General features: G+C 40.8%; 2 protein-coding genes and 1 long non-coding RNA gene across 3 annotated transcripts in view; 1 reads left to right on the plus strand and 2 right to left on the minus strand.

The window, feature by feature from the left end:
• ABL2 (ABL proto-oncogene 2, non-receptor tyrosine kinase) overlaps nucleotides 1–19,072 on the minus strand; it is a 46,604-nt gene that overhangs the window by 27,214 nt on the left and 318 nt on the right. The window lies entirely within an intron of this gene.
• SOAT1 (sterol O-acyltransferase 1) overlaps nucleotides 1–19,072 on the plus strand; it is a 69,213-nt gene that overhangs the window by 6,606 nt on the left and 43,535 nt on the right. The window lies entirely within an intron of this gene.
• LOC308199391 lies at nucleotides 250–19,065 on the minus strand. Its single transcript, XR_013954598.1, has 2 exons — nucleotides 8,228–19,065; nucleotides 250–7,859 (listed from the first exon to the last, which is right to left on the minus strand). It is a non-coding gene; the product is annotated as an uncharacterized lncRNA (long non-coding RNA).

The raw sequence follows: 19,072 nt of genomic DNA on the forward strand, positions 1-19,072 counted from the left end.
TCGGTGATAAAGTTCAATAGTGCTACTCCTCCAGTTTGAACCAAATCTATTCTTTCTCATTTGTTGCTTCGAGGTTCTTGAACTGAAGTGTGAAATGATAGGCAGTATCCTCTTCTAAAACAGACCCAGCAACCAGAAGCAGCAAGAATGATTTAATTCTGTCACTTGCCTGCCACACAACTACATGACTAACTTCTCCTGTTCAGAGGGTAAAACAACAACTCCATGTTGACACAGCCCGGGAATAAGACCCACTGCTAGTTATTTAAAGAGCCTTCCTCCCACTTAATGCTGGCATTGCTGTCAGACTTCCCTCCTGCTGCCAGTATTTGTGGTGGCATGACTGGGATGCTCAGAGGATTGGGCACTATCTTGTCAGTAGTTTTTAACTGACAGCTATTCTGCTCTCCATTACTGCTTTGGTGCCACCTCTCCAAATGGTTAATTTACTCTATTTACTGTGTGTATTCTGAGGAAGGAATGAAGAGGGAAAGGGCTGGAAATTCCCAGTGGGAGGTCAACGTTGCTGCTTGCTCAGCAGTTCATTTCCTCTCGCTCTGTAAAGCACTGGTTAGCTCCTAAATTGCATCCGTCTACAACATCAGGTCTGTAACGGGCTTTTCTGTAGAGACAGGGAGTAGAGCACATCGTGAACTGGGAGGATGAACCAGTACTACCCTGCCTCCCAGGGCACTGAGACGTTTTTACACCAGCAGCAATGGTAGCAGTGGCAAGTAGAATCACAAACAGCCAATTTGATACGAATTATTACTGATACTGGGCATGCACCAACAAAAGCAAAAATGTGACCTTGTGTGAGTTGTGCAGCAGAGAAATCAAACCCAGTAGCTGAAAGGAGTACCCCAGCCCACAGGAGGACTGCTATCTGTGCTCTACCACATCAAACAGTGGGGAAATTAATGAAGTACAACATGATATAACCTAAGGTAGAAAATAAGATCTGACAACAGAACTTCAGCTGCCTTCGGTTTCACGGCCAGATTTCTGCCAGTTGTGCCATACAGCTTTGAGGGTGATATGTAAAACTGCTTAATTTAGGAGTTCTATGAAATGTAAATTTTGAGCTGGGATTAAGACCAATGTCTGCACCATCCAGAAGGGAACTTGCATGGGGTGCCCCCGCATCTTCTGGGTTGAGAGGCCAAGAAAAGTTTCCTTTATCTTGTTAAATTAAGATTTTTTCAAATTTGACAGAGTTCCACCTCATTCCTTCCTCCTCCCACTTCACTGAAAAACATTCCCAGTTGTTGCTGGCCTGTATAGGTTGTCAGGACAGCTGACTGCTTGGATTACACAGGGCTGTATTGTATCCCTTCAAGAACCAGCCACCCTAAGTGCTTCCTTTGGGATCAGGGCTCACTACTGGGCTGATAGCAGCACACCAGGTGCTGTCTTGAAATTGGACATTCCAAGGCAACAGGCAGTCCTGCAACTGCTTCTCAAAATCATTCTTCCTCTTGAGCCTCTTTAATACAAACCTACTCCAAATCAGACATCTGAGTAACTAAAAACATAGTGAACTTAAACTCATCTGGCTTTGCCTCTTAAAATGGAGGGACAGAGTTCTGCCTTACACTTTTTGTCCAGGTACTGGAAGCAAAAGCACTTCTGGCTTTTGGTAGCTAGGGGGAAGATATTTTCAGTTACATTTCTACTACTTGCAACAGTTATCTATGGCAATCCTGTATTTAATTTTTTTCAAAATTAACCATAGCCCTCCTCAGTGCAGTAGTTAAAGCAGAACATTTTCCATCCCATGTAGACAGCTTCCATAGATACAGGCTTTTCTATCTCATCTTTATGGAGACCTCTTAGCACCACTGCAGGCTTGTTGAGATGTCATTGAGTTATAAAAATGTAACCCCCTGCCTTTTAGGGCATTTCTTTGAATTCCATGCTGTTGGGATGTTTTACCTAACTCCCAAATTTCTTTGAAAAAGTACCTCTGAGGTAACTACAAGGCATGCTGCAGGTGAAGAACTGCTACTCTGCAAGCAATGGAGCATCCAGCAGCAGATACAATTAACTTGAGACTGAAAGCTGCTGTACCATGTAGGCTTCAAATGGGTCTCTCAGCTCAGGAAGACTTTAGAGAATCAGAAGCTAGCTAATATTTGAAAGCTAATTGAAGGGTCTTTAGAATTAATGGCATGTTTCCTACTCATCATCATCATTGCCAGAAAGCCTCCCCATTGCCTTCAAGCTACTTTAAGCACTTAAAGCCAAGATGACTGTGCTGCATGAGGTGCTTAGGAGTAACAACTTCCTGCATAGGTTACAGAACTGAGCCAAAACTGTCAAAAACAGTGAGGAAAGTGAGGCAAGGAAAGATATTTATATGACCATATTATTGCTTTGAGATCTTAATCTCTCGCTATCTAAAATAAATTATATAAGCAAAACAATGTTAAATTTTTATACAGCCCGCATAGTCAGTCCCTGGAGAAACTGAACCAAGAGCTGAAATTCAGAAACCTAGAAGCACTCAGCACACTTAAGCACTTTCACCAAGGATGCTGAAGTTGCTGCATGAAGGAGCAGCAGAGATTCTGGGGCAATCACCCCTTAAGGTTACTCTTTCACCATGAACAGTAGATTGCCTGTGACCAAAAAATGAAACCCCCCTGAAGCACCCATGAAGAAAACAGCACATAAATCCAGCACTGAAATACAAAGATTAGAGCCTCATGAGTACCCAGCAGAGACATGTGTGGAGTCTGAAATCTTTTTCTCTAAAAAGACCCTTAGTTTAAATATGCAGGGTCACACCTCAGGGTCTGAAGCTGGAAAAGCTGAGTAATGTCAAACATCAACTTGTCACACCAAATACATCAAACAATCGGTCCTCAGCAGGACCGACTAACTAGGTCGGTATGTACTTTTATTAGTAATATCAAATGTGACTGTTTAGTCAAAAAGCTACATTGGGAATTTGGTCTAATTAAAATGCAGAATATTACTAGTGCAAGAACTTAATTTCTAATTACTAGAGAAACTAGATTAACAGATTTGTTCACAGAACTGAGATTTTTTTTGGCAGAAAAATTGGTCAGATAATCCATTTGTTTATCCTACTTCAAGTTTGCACCTAACTCATCTTGAAGGACAGCCAGTCTCTTCCTTCAGCTGTCAATCTCACCAGCTCAATTAAAGCAATGAAGAGCTGCTGTCCATGGGCACTGGGTTGTAGCCAGCTTTTCATTAAAGGCATACATGTGTAGCACTGCAGAAAGTCATTAGAGCTAAGAACTCAATAAGCACTAACATTAAAAAAATAAAAATGAAACTTAAACCAGATAAGATCTATCCCTATTCCTAGAAACTTGGAGGAGTAGCCTTATGAAGAGATGCTGCCTTTCACTCTTGAAGTATGAGTTAACTCACTTCTGAATTTCAAAGAGTTAAATTAAAGGACATTATTTAAGGGGCTTGTTTCAGATAGCAACTTTGCTAAAGAACTGCAATGCTAATAAGGTCTATTAGTTTTTTGGGTTTTTTTAGTCATCCTAAACCCAACTCACAAAGCTCTCCCCCAGGCACAAGAGACAAAACCACTGTACTTGTTTTCTCTGGTTTTGAGGGTGCAGGCTGACCATTTGGCTAACTTTACTTCCAAGATTAGGTATTTCTTGCATCAGTTTAAAATTCCATCCATTTTAGAAAATAAGACAACTATTCTTACTTTGAAAATCCTCGTTGCAACTTCTGAAAATTACCTAACTGAATGTTGTGAAGAGATTATTTATAACGGACTTCATATGACTGGTATTGCTACAGTTGGCCCTGTTAGGGTGAAATTACAATTGACAATAGATGCACATGAACGGCAGGAATGAAACTAAATGACTCATCCAACTAAAATAGATGGAGTCTAATGACTTCTGAAGACAGGGCAGGGCTTCCTACATAATGACAGGTATAACATAATTACGGAGAAACCGACAGGCTTGGCTTTGTTCTTAATACATGAAGGTGGCTGCTGTAATCTAAGACAAATACATAAAATGCAGGTCATTCCTTTAAACTGGGGAGGAAAAATATTCAACTCTGGGTGTGGAGGTCTCAACCCAGTTTTAATGGGCACTTCTCCAATGTTATGAAAGCAGTACATCACGTAAGGGTGGTAGCCTAGTTAAGGAAAAATCAGCATGTGTAAAGAAGGTGTGACTTGGGCAGAGGAAAAGGGCACGCTGGTAGAGTATAAACCACCACAATGTTGTGCATGAGCACTGTTTATGTTTATAGGCATGTGGCATCTACCCAGGCTCACACTGCCACGACTCCGTCTCTCTGAAGAGGTTAGCATTATCTTGACAACTTGAATGGGAATATGTAGTAGCCCTTACAGCCATCATTAGAGACTTATGAAAAGAAGCACTTCAAATAACTCCTTACCCTTATTAAGATTCATAATCTGAGCCTTCTGCAGCTGTTGAGATTCGTCTCCCGTTTTTGTCTGGAGATTTGGGGTGGGGATCACTGCGGAGGGTGCAGACCCTGGCAGACACAAACGCTAACTGCGCAGCTGTCTTCAGAGGCACGCTGCTGAAAGGACTGAGCATTCCTCCTCAGAGACCAGGCCTGAGATGCAATCGTTCTTGGTGTGTTTTTTTTTTTTCAGATTTAAAATTGTATGAGTGCTAACTTGTAATGTTGAGAGAGAACACATGTCATAAGGTAGTGTCTGTTCTTTTACACAGGAGGCAGTCAGGAAACAGCAGTATGAGTATCTCATCCCAAACAGCGAAGTTCTCTAAAGCAGATAATTGCTCTCTAGGGACAAAATTGTTCTCCAGACTTGTCACAAGAAGCAGCAATCTCTTCCAGTGAGGGTAAAAGTTCTAGTCAGACTTGTTTCCAAACCTTCTAGTAGGTAACCATTTGGCTTGCTCGAGTGTCCACAATTAACAGCAAGATCCACAAATTTGGCTGAAACACTTGTTAATAACTGAAGGAATTCACTCTGTCTTCAGCTCCATCCCAGCAGGGAGGTAGGAAAGGAGAAAAGAGAGGGGTAAGGTCCCAGACCGTGGGCTGCTGCTGAGGCTGAACCTGCTCTGTGGGTGGTGGCCCTCACTAGAGCTAAGCGTGCTGTGCTTTCTGCTAGCAGTAAATGCTTATTCACATATGCGCTAAATTCACAGCCTACAGAACGTGCTCAGTCAGGGCATGCTAATATTATGACTTGATACTACATGGGATATTTTTGTAGCACTTGATACAGAGCCTCACAGTTTGGATATTTTATTCTCTTGACAGCGCTATAGAGTGGGGAGATATCCCTGCTACGCAGAGGAAGGGATAAAGCAAAAAACAGTCACTCGCTAAATATCACACTGGAAGCTGTGGCAAAGCAGGACTAAAACTGGTGTTGGGCAGCCATCCTTCCTAAAATGCAATATTCAGAGATTTCGCAACAAAATCCTTTCAGTACCTAACTAGTGAATAAAGCTTTCAAGACAAAGTGCATGAGAGTTTGTAAACAGGTAGTGTCTCAAACTACTGATGCTGTCTCCACAAACTCCCCTACACCTCCTCATACTAATGAAGTAGGTTTAAAACAAGATAAATTCAAGCATTAAAAAAAAAAAAGGAAGAAATTCTATCATAGGACAAAGCACAATAGAAAGCCCCTATGGCTGAACTTGGAAAAGAAAACATGGTCCTGTGGAAAGGACACTAGCATACAATTCAAAGTGTCAGTAGTTCTGCTAGAGATCTGTTGCATAAACCATCTTCTCTACTCGTGCCTCTTATCTTTACGATAAAACTGTCTTCCTTTTATATACTTACTACCCTACCTGTAACGGGAGGAAAAGAGATTAAACAGCTAAGTACTACAGAAAGTAGTTTTCTTAACTGCAGGAATTTTTATCAATATCACTTTTTCGTATTTAAGCAAAGATGGTATCTTCATGGAGGAAAAAAATTTTTTCAATCCCTGGGTGTCTGCATTCCTGGTTCTAAAGTTGGCAGCCTTCATTTGTCAGCAAAGGATTAGGGAACAAACTCTTCCATCGAGAGAAGGAACAGACAGACAGGAAGACCCCATGTTAAAAGGACAAGAAGGATGAGGGCCTGACCTGCTCCAGACAAGAGAACATAAGGAAAAAACAGGCAAATTAAGTTATTGAAGTGACAGGAAGGATTAAAAGCACAGAAGAAACAAGGGGCATGTATGTCAAACACCACAGAAAGGAACAGCAGGGCCAGAAAGCAGGTTTAAAGCAAGGAAAGGTGGTACAGCAGCATGTAATAGAAGATACCACAGCACAGACTTGAATGTTATATACTGAAGGAACAGAAAGACCAGACTTAGCTGGTTTGTCATGATTTTCACCTAATTTTCAGGTGGGATATGGCTCAAAACAAAGATACAGGCAGCTGCATAAGAATGCTGAATGCTCATGCAAAAGGAAATAGTCATTCTTCCTAATTTGTCACCAGCACCTATTGCTGGACATTCGATTCTGCTGCCTTTTACCTCAGCCTCAGACCACCCTCATTTCAAAGGGTATTCAGAATAGACTGCTTGCTTCTCAACACACTGCATAACTATCTAATTTCTAAAAGCAAATCTGTAGAGCAACCCCTGGAAGGCTAGCCTTCGGTTTGGTGAACTGAAGTGCTGCTGTGCCAGAGCAGTTCATATACTAAAGCCTGTTTCTCTGTTAACAAACCAAGATGCTGCTTCTGTAACAGCTTTTATGGTTTTGAAAATTACAAGCTCATCTCCCAGGAGGCTAGGGGGTGGAGCATTGGGGATAATTGTGATGAACAGTGTTTTAATCTTTCTGTAAGAGGAAATAATGGGTGGGTGGATGTAACAAAGCCAGATGCCAAGGCCTGAAATGCACTTACACCTCAACCTCATAGCAAATTAAGAAAGTGGGGGGAAGAAGAAAAGGACAGCTGTTGCATACCAGAACTCATGCTCTTGCATTTACATGATAATACGCAAGCCAGAGTCTTAGTTATATTTTAAATGGATTTTCCTATGTCCTTTCTAATAGTCTGTTTTATGACCTTTATGATCCAGTAGTCTGTTTTATGTATTCCTTTTAATGTGGCCTGTCACTGACTAGTACTAAAGGGAATGACAGGTGACTTTTAGAAAAACACAAATGTGTCCTAATGTAGTGTAACAACTACCCCACAGCTGAGCAGTCAAGGATGAACACCAGAGTAGTGTCAGGTGATTTGATTTTCCGGTACTTACGTGCCTAAACCCTAACACCAAGTTTAGGATCTCTTTGCAGAGATCCTGTCTCCCAGCCAACAATGCTACTACACGAACGCCTACTGCAATTCACTCTTGTTTGGTGGTGGAGTAATACCCACAACCAAGTATAGCACGCTGAAGTTCACTAACTGGTGCCAAGTCACTAGAACTGCAAGGTCTTTATGCAAGTTTGATTTAACTTCCAGTAAAGCAGTGTTTTGAGTTTGCATTTCAAGACAAGTCGAACTACTAACACAAACACTAACCTTTCAGACCTATTATCATGCCACAAGTGCTTTGGAATAGTCTAGAACCACAACAAACACATATCAAACAGCCTACAAGATGAGACAAGAGTGGGTGACCGAACCTCTAGCCTGCAGACAGCTTTCCTGTGTGTGTTTATGCTAAAGTTAAGTCTAAACATCTCCACAAACAGGCAAGTGCTATTGCCATGATGAGAAAAGCACACAGAAGCAAAGAGAAGCAGCTCTAATTTGAGTGCTCAGGTCAGCCAGCAGAAGTATCAGACTTTGTCTTTTCACGCACAAAAGGTTGCCTGCGTTCTCATACAAAAACAGCCTGGAAAACCTCTCCTTCTGGCAGATGAAGTTACCTAGGATAAAGCCCAACAGAAACAAAACTAAAAAGGAAGCAGTTCAGCTCTTACAGGCAAAAGCAAAATAAACATGTATCCACTACAATTTAAAACAGCTACATCTGCCTTATGCAACTTGGATCTTGTCTTTCCTAAGCCAACAGTTACTTAAAACACACTAATATTGAAAAACTCTACTTTTAATTTACTAACAGAAAAACCTTTTAGTAACAGATAAACTAAGTCAAAGCATTGTAGCACCCTCTCGTGGTAAGCTGGAAAATAATTTCCTACAAAAGCAGCTGCAATTGATCCTTTTACTTTCTTCAAGTTCAGTGTGCTGCCCCTGCTCCTCAGCTACCAGGATAGCTCTGCTTCAAACTCACCTGCTTCCTGCTGGCAATGCGATGGGCATTCCAAAGAAAAGCAACGAGGTGAACTTGGTGTGGAGAGGGCAAGGCAAAAGAAAGCAAAGAGACTGTCTAAGAGGTTCCTTAGGTGCTGTCCTTGTCCAGGAACAAATACTAACTAGCAATGCTTCATGTATGAGCTGCAGTTTAATTGTGCGCGTTAGTTGTTAATCAGCACCTGGGGATACCATCCCCCATGTGTAAAGCAAGAAAACTAGCAAAGCTCACCTGAGTCTAAACAGTCCATAATTACATTGCAGTAAGGCATGCCAGTTTCCATAGCCCACCACACAGGTGGGTGTACTAGGGGCACTAAGTCTATCCACCTGGGGCTGTGTGGGTCCTGAGAGGCCAGGTGAGCACAACTCAAGAGCTAGGCTGCACCTAGAAACAAAGTTGTGTGCTTTGCCACTAAACCCTGAAATGAGAAAAATATTTGATTTAGCAGAAACATTCCGCAAGGTGCACACAGGAAAAAAAAAAAGTTGTTGCAACTCTACTGTTATGGTGCAAGCTTGTGTTCATGGTATGACACAAGTGTCTCACTAAAGTTTACCTTTAACTATTTGACGAAAAAAATAGACTGAAGCTATCAAGACTTATCAAAGAATTAGAACTTCTGTGCAAGACTCCAGACAAGCTCAGCTTTGACAGATTTAAACATCTGGCTTATTTCAATGTGGCACTAACGTGTGTGAGGTACTGCTCAGCTAAATGGCTTGGATTTATACCGTAGTGCCCTCCTGGTTTTGCCCTAAATAATTTAAATATTTAATAATTATGATGATCTAAAGCCAGAAAATTAAAGCGTTTTCTGACAAAGCAAAATTAGCAGTACTGTTATGACAAGAGTTGAACCTGCTAGATACGTTTCATTAGATAGCTATAGCAGGCTTATGCAAACTGTCATTTGAGCATCTACTGCTTTTGCGCACCCATCCTACACCTAATGCATCTCTGGAAAACTATGAAAAGCAGGCTAGGTGTTCTTCTGTAGCTCAAATCAGACTTTTGATTTAAAAAAAAAAAGCTTCTAACATGAAAAAACAGCTCTTTTTTTTTTTTTACAACTACGTTGTAAACCTCAACACCCACATAGCTTCTTGAGCAGACATGAGATACCATTTCCCTATTTATTCTAAGGATCTTCTCAGAGAAAGCCTTTTTCATCTGATACAGTACCACTGCTTTCTCTGTTTACTCTTGGGATTTTAAAAGCACCCATAAATCAAAATTTAGTAAAACCAACAAATATAGTACTGAATAACAAGCACAGAACTTGTAACCAGTGAAAGGTATTTTGCTGTGCTTCACTGGGTAATTGGGGCAGAGCACAGCTTTCAAGCTAGTATCAATCACAAAAACACTGTTCATCCCTCCCCAGGCTGTACAACTCTCCCTGGCTGGAAAAAAAAAAAAAAGGAAAAAAAAATACCCAAATCCCCTCATCTTTCTAGTCAGGAGGCAGTGCAAGAATTCTCCCGAGCCTGCAGACAGAGAGCAGGCTCTCGCTATTTTTTTTATATTACTGCCACAAATGATCGACCTCATCACCGCTTACTTGAGGCCAATCCAGACAGTAAAAGAAAAAAAGCCTGAAAACAAACTAGAATGGAGTAATACCACCACAAAGTGGTCAAAGAACGTTTCAGAGCATCTGTACCACAGCCTGTTTTCTGTAATCAGCACGCCATTCGAACGGCATCCTTACCGAGACACAACTCTTAGTAACGGGGATATTCCAAAAAGCACATGTAGGACACTTAGGGATTTAAAGTTCAGCTTCGAAGAAGTTGCTGTTTTAACTTCAGATATGAGTGAGGGAACTGCCAACTATTAGACTGAGCGATTTTATTTGCTGCTTTATAGCTACTCCAAAGATGGAAAAAAAAGTTATGGGAGAGAGGAACTACAAATCAGCTCTGAGACAAAGGACACGTTTCTCTTGCTTGTACTGAAGTGAACTGTGGACACAAAGAAAGCTTTACAATTAAAACTGGTTCTCTATGAAGAAACTGCATTAAACACGAGCAGTAAGTCCGTGCTGGCTCAGGGCAGCATAACCTCAAGTTCTGCTGGAGCCAGTGATTTAGTAGGGGAGGAAAGCTATGCTGCAAGCTAGTTCAAAAGGTCTTGAACGCTATCCGCATGGCTACGAAGAGTTCATTTCACTTTTCCCAGATGATATAACTTGTATCAGATTTTTTTAAAAGTTTGCATAAACAAAGACTTCATTTAGATCTTAACAATCATCTTCGTTTCGTTAATTGGCGAGTTCTGGCATGTTAGATCGCTGGACCAGAAATAGCACTTCAAAATGATTTCTTTGGAAATCCCTTCAAGGACTTCTATCTCAATCATTCTTCCAGTCTCCTCCTGTTATTAAATACACTTCCGAAATACTAGCATAGCTGTATCTCTCCTCTACTTCTGCTCTTTGCTTTTCTAAGCAGCGACACAAAATTGATATTCTCATCAGTTGCACAGCCTCCCACAGGTTTCTGAATAGCAGCAGTAAAACTGAACAGTCTTGTTAACTCCGTGACATCGCTGGTTAGCAAAATGAACCCAGGGCAGCAAAGACTTTGAAATAATCTTGAGAAACTGAGTTGACGCTGTAAGCTAAGGAAGGCCTTGTTGTATTAATTCACACTCTGGCTTGGATTTTAAGGGTTATCTTCACAATACAGGGGCTACAAAATTAGAACATACAAAGCTTTGTTTTTTCTCTAGAAAACATTATCCATGCTCTGTAAACGTTTTTTGGACCTCTCAGGTATCAGGTAAATGTAGGAGTATAAATACTAACCTACTTGGATATGACAATATTTTAGCAAGCTTCTAGGCTGGGCCGTTTTGGAGTGGTCACAGATTGTGATGGGAAGCGTTTCTTCAATTGGCAGCTCCTATATGTTTTGGTGTATCTACTGTACAGGCACACTACCCTCTATGGTCAACTGTTCCAAAAATTATGGATTTAATTGGCTACAGAATCTGAAAAATTGAAGTATTTCATGAGCTGTGCTACATACGACCACCATAGCTGTCAATCTTGATATCATTTCTTTTAACCAGAGCCAAGCCTGCCACCTGATTTAAAATTAGCTATGGTGCTGCGCTCACAACCTGCAACAAAAGTGATTGTATCTTCTGCCTACCCACTGTAAATCCCATGTGCAAACTCTTTATAAAAGGACTGTGTATGTGCATTCACTGTTCAATTGTTCTTGATCCCACCTCCGGTAAGATGAAAGGAAGAGATCTTGCCAGTGAGTTTTTCCTTCCCAAAATGACCAGTGCTGCAGATTTGTGGTTGGTTGTGCTCCAGCACCTCAGGATTTTAGTGTCTGCTATCAGTCATTAGGTACATGAGGAAATCCCTCTGTTGGCATGCCGCCCATTACAGGGACCTCAGGCAGTAACCCACTTCTAACTTTGATCAGTGTGGAAGGCCCACCTGTCTCATTCAACAAGCATTAAATATACCAAAGACGGTATTTTAAAGGATTATCTCCAAAGCTGAGCAACTGAGATAAAGTCTCCCATGTACCAAAATGCAGTATTAGGGAGAGGCTGAAAGATCTTTTACATTTTTCTCTTTTTCCAGTCTTTGCTCATTCCCATTCTTCCCTTCCCAGCATTATCTGTCTTTCTGGAGTTACTCTTCTCCATAGTTGTTCACCCCACATAGCCCAGGTGAGATGATAACAAATAGCATCAAGTGTGTCTCTGCTGTGCCTTTGTTGCTGGAATTATTACATGAAAAAGGAAGAAGAAATAGGCTTGTATGTGCATAGGGTCACAAATACAAAATGTTCTCATCCTCGCCTCCTCTAATGTCATTCCTAATTTGACCCAAATAGCACCAGGAGATGGTTCCTATGCCTTTGCCACATTCAGCTTATATCAAGAAGCAGCTGCTTCAGTTTCACTTCAGTATTTGTCCTGTTAAAAAAAAAAAAAAGGCAGAAAAGAGGCCAAGCCCCAAACCAGTAATCATCCTTCAAATTGAAGGATGGGGGATTGCAAAACTGCCCTATGGAAAATGAGTTTTCATTCATTGAAGACCGCTTCCTCTTACATAATTGTAGTTCCAGTTCTCACGTGATTATTATCACAGAGTAATTGCAAATCAGCATAAATGAAGCTCCAAGTTTATTAACACATGTAATTATTTTTTAATGGAAATAGCACAGTAAGATTAAGATTCTAAGGACAATGTTTGTGGACAGAAATACTTCTGCATGTTTGGGCAGGGAGACAGGAGAAAGGGAAAGGAATTTACAAAAAAAAAAGTTTACTCTTGTGAGAAATAAATTTAATGGCCTTTTAAAAGCCACAAAAAATTGAAACGAAACCAATCCAGTTGTTAGTGAAGTATTTCTGTGTATCTTCATCTCCTCTCCCCCCAAAGAAATGGCAAAGTTGCTTTTGGGCTGTTTTTTGAAACTCCTGTGCTGATTTAGCTGCTAATGAAAGCTGTCTACTAAAAGATTAATTTACACGCTTGCAGATAAACAGTTGGTATTGGGAGATGTGTATGTCTTTATATAAAGACCACAAAGCACAGGAAACTTCCTGAGCAGATATTGGTAATATAACTGAGCTTTGTTGTTGTGGTTTTCAGTGTTACCAACAGGAAGCCTCAATGGTTTTCTAACAGTCACTTATTCTACTGAGAATAATCTCCATGGACAATACCAAGATCAGCCTTTAAAATAAAACAAAGTATTTCATAACCACAAAACCAGACAGATGCCAGGGACGATGCAGTAATGGTGACAAAAACATTTTTTCAGACCCAGAAACTCAATTGTGTTATCACACTTGGCGCAAGCTTGTGTTTCTTTCCTGCTCTGTTGAGAGAGGCAGTCTCCTGGTGGTCCGAGCAACTATGAGAAATATTACTTTATCAGTAAATACTCTTCTGAATGCTGTTAAGAAGGAACTTGCAGATTCAACTTTGCAGGTTCATCTTGCAGATTCTCCTTTGCAAATTCACCTGCAAAGCCAAGAGCTACCTCTTCACTACAGCTACCAAGCTCCATGTCACTCATAATTACACACCGTTGAAAGAACAACTAACTGCTTGGCAAGCTGGGATTTTGGGCATCAGATTCTGAAACAGTTATAATATTGGCGTGGCTTTAGGCTGCAGCCATCCATCCATGGCTTTTTTTTTTTAAATACGACCAGGTGAAAATAAATTTGGCAAGTCACTAAAGACAACTTCCCTGCACTACTTCTAATAACTTTCACACGTATCCCTACTGGAATAAGTATGAAATTCTTTCTCTTGGTTTTATATTAGTTGGATTCTTACGAGTGTGAACTAGTCAGCTGTTACCGGCATTTAGAAGGCAGCTTAATGGTAAGTGTACTGGAAACAGTTGTGACAACTAACAGAAATGGGCTAGAATAAATCATGCTAATGATCATCTAGCTTTATCCTAAAAAACAAAGATCTAAAAAGTATGATTGGACTTCAGCAAGGACTAGCCTGCTTTTAGGAACCTGACATATGCTGAAGTAAGTGGGTCACAGAACAGGTCGCTTCTTCTGAACACCAGTGAAAACATGATTTCAAGCCTACTGTCTCAGAATCTGTAATTAGCACTAGCAATGAAATATTCCCAAAGCCAACCCTGCCACAGCACCTCTAGGAGATAGTCCAACCATCTCCTAACTCTTAATTATGTGAGCTGTCAGTCCAGCTAGATTAAAGGAGATGATTTAAACTGTTTGTGACAATTTGTGTCCAATAGCTTACACAGTCACTTCCCATTGATATGTTCACTTGGCCGTGTCCTTATTTCCAAAAAAAATCCAACATTTTTTTCTGCAAAACATTGCACTTGCAAGCAACAGCAAGTTTGTGAAATATTGCTAGAACAACTTGTACCACACCATCTGCTACAAGAGAACTGAGAAATCAGAGATCTGCCTAGGCTTTGAAATTTGATTTTTAAGATAGTTCCGATTACCATGGTTTGAAGTAACTTCATTCCTGTCGTCTTCAGACTGTGTTCCCCTGTGTATATGAAAAGTACTTTAAGAAAAAAAAATATATATATATAATCTGCCAGGAATTAAAACAGGTCCGTAGTCTGCATTATATTGTCCCTTCTATTGAGTTGGTAGAGTCTTCTCACTTGTAAAATACGGTATGCAAAAATTCTGACTTAAGACCAGTTATGAAAATGAGCATTGAATGCAACCGAATTTGCAGGAATAATGGAATAATTCGGATATCATGGAGAATGAAGCAGCAGAGAACAAGGAGCCTATGATTTCATGTTCTACAGGAGACATTTCTCTAGATACTTAGCTGAACTATCCTTTATTCCCCAAATAATTAGTTAAGAGTTATTTATACATTATGGTCCCACAAGATTTCTGATTTACAGTACAAAGAGCCAGGCGCTGAATACAGTGATTATATTCCATCTGCGTAGGGCATTTACTGACAGGAAAGTCTGCGGGCAAGTAGCTCTGGCTCAAGCTTGCTGCCTTTCACTGGGATGAAAAATAAAGGACACTTTAGGAGGCCCACAAAGTACAGTTGTTAAACAGTCCCTATTTTCTCTCCTTCTTTCCATTTTCCTGTATCTAACCCTTCAGTTTCACTGAATTTCAAAGGGATAGTTATTTGTGTTTCTTCCTATTTTAGAATGTTTTTATCATGTAGCACAGCACTCTAACTGCCTTAGGGGAGCTTTAATGATAATTTTATTTTTAAAAGTATAGGCTTATCTTGCTTGACCTTGATGCACTGAGTAAAAGGTTGCTAAACTCCTCCTCTAGAAAACAAAACAGGGAACAAATGTCCTGCGCCTGCTGGATCAAAAGCTCAAGCGTGGCAGCGCCTTCCATTACCCCAAAATATATCACCAAGGCAACTGTAGCAGTATCGCAAACAGGTATAGCAAAGGCTTCCCAGCCAGGATTTAAATAATCTGATTTTCCTGCAGTATGTTTTCTACAACACTCAGCAAGTCTTTTCGGAGATGAAAAGCATGCTAACACCATTCCAAAGAATATCTTGGTACAGTAGACGGTTATCACTGCTCTTCAGAAAGAAAATTTGAGCATGTCACTGTTTAAAGGTCATACAAGGAGCCGACTAGAGCCGACACAACTTGGAAGTTGTCAGTTGTTGTTGGTTGTACACCTTCTCTCAGACAAACCAATGAAAGGATAAGGAGATAAACTATGTTCCTGTTCTTTACCCTGTTCCTTCTCTGAAAGGGAAAGCAAGCTTGACCTGTGACAGCACCGAGTACTTCTTTTCTTTCCTGGCTGCACTGGACTGTAGGAATTAGATCATAACCAGTGCTCACTGCAGCCTCTCCCAACTCAGTTGTTGTCTCTGTGATATCAGTTAACTCTGAAGCAGTGTGAATGGGAACAGCAGTGTTTGAACGATCCTTCAGTTTACACTCTTCCTTTCTAGTACTTTACTAGCAACCAACATGCTTGATGATCCATTGCTTGCTTTTATAAGTCACAGATTATGTGCTAGGAATGCTAGAGTGAGGCAGTTTGAAGGCCTAACTGCAAAAGGCTGCAAAATCCATCATCATCTTCTACATCTTGGAGAACTCTGCTCCACTGATAAGAAATAATGTGTGCGTATCAGCTTGCTTAGGTCTGGTCTGTTCAACTTCAATACCACAGTGAGTTGAACTCCCCAGGAATCTAGGTATCTGTTTCCATGACAGAATAGCGGGGTGCCACAATACAGATTTCCATATTCCTTCCATAAAGCAGAAAACATCTTCATATTCCTTGTTTCTTCCATAAATACATATAGGCATTACTTCTGGATATCTGTACTGCTTCTGCTACACAGCTGTAGCTAGAACCTCTGTAACACAGCAAATAAGTTTGGGACAAACTGGTTCAACTCAATCTCCATTTTTTGTAGACAAATGTACTTCAAGTTAATTGCTTAAAAATACTCATCTCAGGTTTTTGGTAGCCTAGCATAAGAGACATTATACTTAATTCATTTGACGCAACCTGTTCTTCAAAATCCTGTGGCAAAACGGGTCTAAGGCCGAAAACCTCGTTTACTTCGATCCTTTTCATAAACAATCAAGAAGCAGCAACCCGTCAAAATGAGCTTTGGCAAGAGTCCTTGGCAAGGTTCATGTCACTCCTGAGATAACAGTTTGAAACCTGTCAACGTGAGCTAAAACAGGGATGTATAACCATAAGGATCTAGCCCAGTTAAGAGGTGGTCTTCCTCACCTCAATGAACATCTCAAGGAGGGCAGATAACCTAGGCTCATCCTTAGACTGGCTGGTTTAGTCACTGGTCCAAGAGTGCTAGCATATAATCCTGTGTGTTTTCCATCACTTTCCACATACTGTGAATACATGTCCTACAGGAGACAGGACAGGTCAGGTTCAGTAAGAAACAACTAGAAGAAAGGAATGCGGATCAAGAAATACCACCAGCAACAAGAGTGTCTCAGTAAAGAAGGGTGGCGCTTAAGGAAAGCCAGCAGGAAGCCAGGTTAAGTAAAACAGGAGAAGGTCAGTAAGTGAAAAATAAGAATAGGAGTAGAGAGAAAAAAAAAATCTCAGACAAGGGTAATCAGGATTGCAAGAGAACAATTTCTCTGAGAAAGGAAGTTAACGCCAAATCCAGGAACTTGACAAGAATCTTTGGTTATTGCCCAAGACAAGCGTTTTAAATACGTACCCAACTTTAACTAGCATTTGCTATAGATTATTAATAGTGAGCTTTTCACTTATGTCTACTGAAACGTATGTGGACTCAGGGAACAATTCAACAGGGTTGAAGCATTCACCAAGGACAAGAGTTTGAAGGCTGCCGCGCAACCCTCAAAAGCTAGATTGGAAACAAAGAAGAAAAGGAAGAAAATATTTCTATAATCTAAAAGAACAGAAAGCTGTATCTTATTTTCAGTAGGCACTTTCAATATTCCTTTACAGTCTGCAAAGAAAATAACAGAAGCAACAAAAAACTAAGTAAAATATTACCTTACCACTGAAGCAATAGTCTAGGCAATATAAGTAGTAGAGAAATTACTTTAAAAGTTATGATCGCTCTTATAAGAGAGAAACGCTCTTTTTATATGCCACTGAACAGTTTTATTCAGAGCTTGTTTGCTTTCCAAGCTTATTCTTGTTTCTAGTTCTATGGAAGACAGAGCAGAAGGGTTGGCAGAGCACATTAATTTGTCTGTTTTGCGTGCCTCCCTGCTTAAGAAAGCTTTTTCTTTCCATTTCCCTGCCACTACAAGTAAATAACTCTCCCTACCTTCTGCCTTTAAAATTTAGTAGCACAGAGGGAGGAGCTAGAAGGACATGTTCAGGATGCTGCACTAAATTACTACTAAAACATGCAGCAATAAATGAAAAGATGCACTTGAGTCAAGAAAACCTTAACTGCGTTACTCTGAAGTAACTGTAAGGCCCTACATGCCGAACTATACTTCCCACAGATGTCCTTGCTGTTTCTCGTAATATGCTTGCCTTGTAAGAACAAGAACAAAGTAGTCAGCTGGGTACCAAAACACTAAAGACAGATTCCCATCAGCAGAAGTACTTTTGCCTGCTAAGTCATGCTTAGCAGTCTACACAGCAATTTTGTTCTGCTACTGAAGACATAGATTACAGCAAACTAAAAGAACCAGGATAAGTGTGTAGCTTCTGAGATCTGCTCCCTAACATCGTGAATTTACAATAGTCTCTATTTTAGATTAATGTTTCTCCCCAAGTGCCTTTAAAATACAATCCAATGACAGACTAAATCATGTAAAAAGTTGATGATAACTATGGTTGAAAGAAGCAATGAAAAAGTAATCCTTAGCTTTAATAGCAGTAAGAGTGGGTCGGGCATTTCGGCAAGCACAGAGTTGTTTTGGTTTCCCAGCTGATACTGCTCCCTGAACTCAAGAGCTGTGATAACACTGAGAATTTAAGAACCAAATTTAGTGATGCAGTCTTGTTTTGATAGATACTTACATGTCAGCAGTCACAGCAGATGATATTTACATTTAGGCTGCTGGTTGGATGTTCCTTAATCTTTTTGCCTATGCTTATTCTATTGAGCAAAAGAAATTCTGACAAGGCTGCTTGTCAGAAGCAGCCTTGGTCTACAAACACTGACACCTCCCTCCACTACAAAAAGCCAAACCAGTGATGCTCTCCACAGCAGATTTATTTCTTTAGTATTGCGGATGCATCCACAAACCTAGTCTCAATCTTCTTGCTGAGGCAGACAGGTTTCGGTTCATCACACCTTCCCAAACCTGTGAATTTTATTAAGGAGCTGCCACAGAGATGATAATAATAAAACAATCGCAAAACATTGGGGATTAGAAATTTGAGGCACCTTCTAAGAGCAGTTACAAATGGATCATGTTGCATTGCACATTTCTGGTATCAGTTTACAGTGATAAGATAGAAATGGATAGGCATAACTTCAGCTGCAAACTGGAGGGCAGCTGTAATACCTCAATCAAAACCAACTCCTTTCCTGCTTCGGGCTCTATAATACCAACAGCGAGTTATAGGTCGAGAAGGGCACGTTATAAGTTCCTCAGTAAACTCTTGCAAGCACATGTAACGTTTATTCTTGTAAACACACCCCGAGCTCGGAACCTCGGCGGTGACAGCTACGGAGCGCTGCAAGCTCCGCTTCCCCGCAGCGGCGCTGGGCACGGGGGCGAGCCCTGGCACACCCCCTCCCCCCCCCAATCCCCGGGGAAGCTCCCCCGGCCCCGAGCCCGCTGCCAGGCCCGCGCCGAGCCGAGCATCCCCCGGGACGTGGCAGCAGCGCGGCGG

The sequence above is a fragment of the Anser brachyrhynchus genome (genome assembly GCF_964034855.1).
Source record: "Anser brachyrhynchus genome assembly, chromosome: 8".
NCBI lineage: Eukaryota > Metazoa > Chordata > Aves > Anseriformes > Anatidae > Anser > Anser brachyrhynchus.